Source organism: Melospiza melodia, chromosome 25, assembly GCF_035770615.1.
Source record: "Melospiza melodia melodia isolate bMelMel2 chromosome 25, bMelMel2.pri, whole genome shotgun sequence".
NCBI lineage: Eukaryota > Metazoa > Chordata > Aves > Passeriformes > Passerellidae > Melospiza > Melospiza melodia.
The window spans coordinates 11982206-11986401 of record NC_086218.1 but is presented as its reverse complement, the minus strand read 5'-3'; the positions used below and the strand labels follow the sequence as shown (position 1 = coordinate 11986401).

At 47.6% G+C, this 4196-nt stretch overlaps 1 long non-coding RNA gene across 1 annotated transcript; it reads right to left on the bottom strand.

Moving 5' to 3' along the window:
* Positions 1-599: 599 nt before the first annotated feature.
* Positions 600-1778, bottom strand: LOC134429230 (uncharacterized). The gene is made up of 3 exons (XR_010030552.1): positions 1629-1778; positions 1391-1544; positions 600-1159 (listed from the first exon to the last, which is right to left on the bottom strand). It is a non-coding gene; the product is annotated as an uncharacterized LOC134429230 (long non-coding RNA).
* Between the last annotated feature and the right edge of the window lie 2418 nt (positions 1779-4196).

Below are 4196 nucleotides of genomic sequence, written 5' to 3'. Positions count from 1 at the left end.
CCAAAATAAAGCCAAAAAGAACCCCTTTTTCCTAAGTGTATTTAAAAATTTTTTAAAATTCTATTTTTCAGGTTCATATCCACATGTACATTTAAAATGTATACTTATGTATACTGTTATTTGTATTCTTCATTACATCTCTTCCTATTATTTGTGTTTCTTTGTATTTTGTGTTTATATATATTTATATCTTGTTTGTATATCTCAATATTTAGAAATATATATGACAATAATATCTACATTCATATTATTTAAAAAAAAAACCTGCCTCCAACACAATAAGAATAAAAAAAACCCCAACCCTTTATTTAAAACAAAATTTAAATAGGTTTTATCTTAATGTTCAATTTTTATATTCATATTTGTATTTATAATGTATATTAATGTATATTGCTTACTTACACATTTCTCTTTACCAATGTCAATTTAAAACTAAATTTACATTCTATAATAGATATGATGCAAGTAGTTTTTCATATTTTTTACATCTTTTTTTTCATATTTTTTTATATTTGATTAAATATTTCTGGAATTTTTACTACGGCAGCAGGCTATGTGGCAGGGCAGAACAGCTCCAGCACAAATGTGTGCACACACACCCGTGACACAGAACGTGACAAACAGGGGGGACAAGAAACACGACACATCATGCTTGTGGTGAGGGGATTGAGGTGGGAAGGCAAAAGGGACCCCAAAGACACACTAGGGAACACGGCACACCGGACAACACGACACAGACCAGAGCTGTTCTGCACTGCCTGCCTGAAAGCTGCCATCAAAAGTAGAGCCTCTCCCTTTAGCCGTCCTAAGAGGCCCTTGGAGAAGATTGCTTTTCCCGCTGCCAATTTTTAAATCTGACCCAGGGATTCCCAACCTGCTACTCTCCCATCTCCAGGCCGTGGCCCCCGACTTATCTTTTGGATGATCGGTGATGGGAATCCACGCTGCACCTGAAATGAGTCTGCCTTGGAGGGCCCCATGATCACCTGTTAGTCTCTGGTCAGCTACAATAAAGAAACCAAAACCAAAGTGCGAGTCCAGAGTTATGTGGGCCAAATCCCTGCAAGGCAGCTACTTGTCCTCTCCTGAGCGTGCCTGGCTCCTTCAGGCTCCAGCTTCATCCTGATTCCAAGGCTGTGGCCTTTATTAGGAGTGGCACCTGGGTAAGAGAAAGGCAAAGTTAAATGGCATTCCTGTGAGTGCAGTGGAGGACCTTGTGTGCTCTGAGACATGGGAATGCCTCTGCTAGGCTTCTGAGACGCCTTGGGAGGGGCCCTCAAATAAACAAACAAACACCCTTTCTCACCCTGCTGCCTGCAAACCCCCTCCCAAGAACTCCTAAACTGGATACCTGATCACCCTCCCTCTCCCAGTCACCATCCTCAATCACCTGAAGCCTCAATCTCAAACATCATCCTTGACACTGGGCAGATCCCTCTTGTGACACGATGAATCTGCTGAAAAATTGTTGTGCTTCAGAGCTGAGCAATAACAACCACTTCTCCCCGCTGCCCACCTTGACTGCTGGCATCCAGATTGACTTCCTAAAAGAAAGACAAAGAACAGAGGTGTAAGAGAGTCAATTGAGAGGTGTAACAATTCTGCTGCAGAGGCAAATGGGGCCTCACCTGCTTGGGAGAATCCCCACACCTGGGATGGGCCCTCTGGCACAGATTTAATCCATCTCAATCTGAAAAAAAAGTTAGGACAAGAGTCACACTGTTGCAGGATAACTGAAGAGCTCCAGATATGATGTGTCCATCTACAAATCCCATCTAGAGTCCAACTACACCCCACATTACACATTCCAAGTCCCCGGGGCCTCTCCTATCACACCAGGCTGTGCGGCAGGGCAGAGCAGCCCCGGCACAAATGTGTGCTGAGAGCCGTGACATAGGACAGGACAGACAACGGGGACACAACAGGAACAGAAATCTCTTGGCAAGGAAAATGGCTGCAAGGACTGAGAGAATGCAAAAGGAGATGACCGAGCTGAGACCGATGGTGAGCTGATGAGGCACAGGGAACCCTGGAGGAAGAAGATGCTAACTGAATGCAGTAGTTAGAATAAATCAAAGATGGATGCCTAGGAATCCTACAGTTAAAACCCTCTACCTAACCTCATAATATTACAAGTCCTAATCCACCATAATGGATCCAGGTGGGGCATAGCTGTCCGTACAGCTCAGAACAAGACCTGACAAGACACCTGACTGGATGCCTCCAAAGACAGAAGAGAGTCGGATGCCTGTCTGAGCTCCCCAGTCAAAAGTTCTGCGGCCTGGGCACCTGGCCAAGGAATACAGAGATCACAGAGGCTAACAATGATGCCAGGGTTTCTGACAGGCCCCCCTAAGATAAAGATATGGCATACACAAACAACACATAATGCACAACAGACAAAGGACACGAGACACACCGGGACTGCTCTGCCCTGCACACCTCAGCACTGGGATCAAAAGTGAGACGTGGCTTTTATGGGGCCTAAGGGGCCACTTCATGAACACCCCCCACCTCCAAATTGGACTCAAAAACCCCTCCCAGTAATTCCCAAACCAGCACCATGCATTCATCCCCCCTGTGGGCCACAGCTCTCTACTTATCTCTCAGACATCAGGGGATGCCAGTCTGTCTCAGGTGCATAGAAAGGCCACCTCGTCAGCTGGGAAGGTCCTGCTGGCACTGGGCTGGTGTCTCTCAGACAGCTAGATTAAAGAGAACCAAACATCAGTGCCTGACCTTGGCACCGCATCGGCCACAACCCCACCACTCTGCTACTCACCGCGCTCCTAAGAAGGCCCGGCACCTCCTAACCCTGACCCTCTGCCACACGTGGAATGCATCTGCACCTGAAAGAAAGTTACAACATATGTCAAACACCACCAGGGTAACTCACAAGCTGCAAACACCTTATGTCAACCTAGGAATAGCATCCAGAGCCCAAGTACACCCCACATTACAAATTTCAACTCCCCATGGTTTGTCCTACTGCAGCAGGCCATGCAGCAGGGCAGAACAGCTCCAGCACAAACGTGTGCACACACCCGTGACACAGAATGTGACAAACAGGGGGGACAAGAAACACGACACATCATGCTTGTGGTGAGGGTCTCGAGGGGAGAAGGCAAAAGGGACCCCAAAGACACACTAGGGAACACGGCACACGAGACAACACCAGACAGACCAGAGCTGTTCTGCACTGCCCGCCTGAAAGCTGCCATCAAAAGTAGAGCCTCTCCCTTCAGCTGTCCTAAGAGGCCCTTGGAGAAGACTGCTTTTCCTGCTGCCAATTTTTAAATCTGCCCCAAGAACTCCCAACCCACTATTCTCTCATCTCCAGGCCAAGGCCCCCAACTTATCTTTTGGATGATCGGTGATGGGAATCCACGTTGCACCTGAAATGAGTCTGCCTCGGAGGGCCCCGTGATGGCCTGTGAGCCTCTTGGTCAGCTACAATAAAGAAAGCCAAAACCAAAGTGCGAGTCCAGAGTTATGTGGGCCAAATCCCAGAAAGTCAGCTACTTGCCCTCCCCTGAGTGTGCCTGGCTCCTTCAGGCTCCAGCTTCATCCTGATTCCAAGGCGGTGGCCTTTATTAGGAGTGGCACCTGGGTTAGAGAAAGGCAAAGTTAAATGGCATTCCTGTGAGTGCAGTGGATGACCTTGTGTGCTCTGAGACATGGCAATGCCTCTGCTAGGCTTCTGAGAAGCCTTGTGTGGGGGAGGCCTCAAATAAACACCCTTTCTCACCCTGCTGCTTGGAAACCCCCTCCCAAGAACTCCTAACTGGATACCTGATCACCCTCCCTCTCCCAGTCACCATCCTCAATCACCTGAAGCCTCAATCTCAAACATCATCCTTGACACTGGGCAGATCCCTCTTGTGACACGATGAATCTGCTGAAAAATTGTTGTGCTTGAGAGCTGAGCAATAACAACCACTTCTCTCCGCTGCCCACCTTGACTGCTGGCATCCAGATTGACTTCCTAAAAGAAAGACAAAGAACAGAGCTGTAACACAGTCACCATACACACTTCTGCTGCAGAGACAAATGGGGCCTCACCTGCTCGGGGCAATCCCCTCACCCAGGACTGGGCTCTCTGGCACAGATTTAATCCATCTGAATCTGAAAAAAAAGGTAGGACAAGAGTCACACTGTTGCAGGATAACTTAAGAGCTCCAGAGATCCTGTGTCTA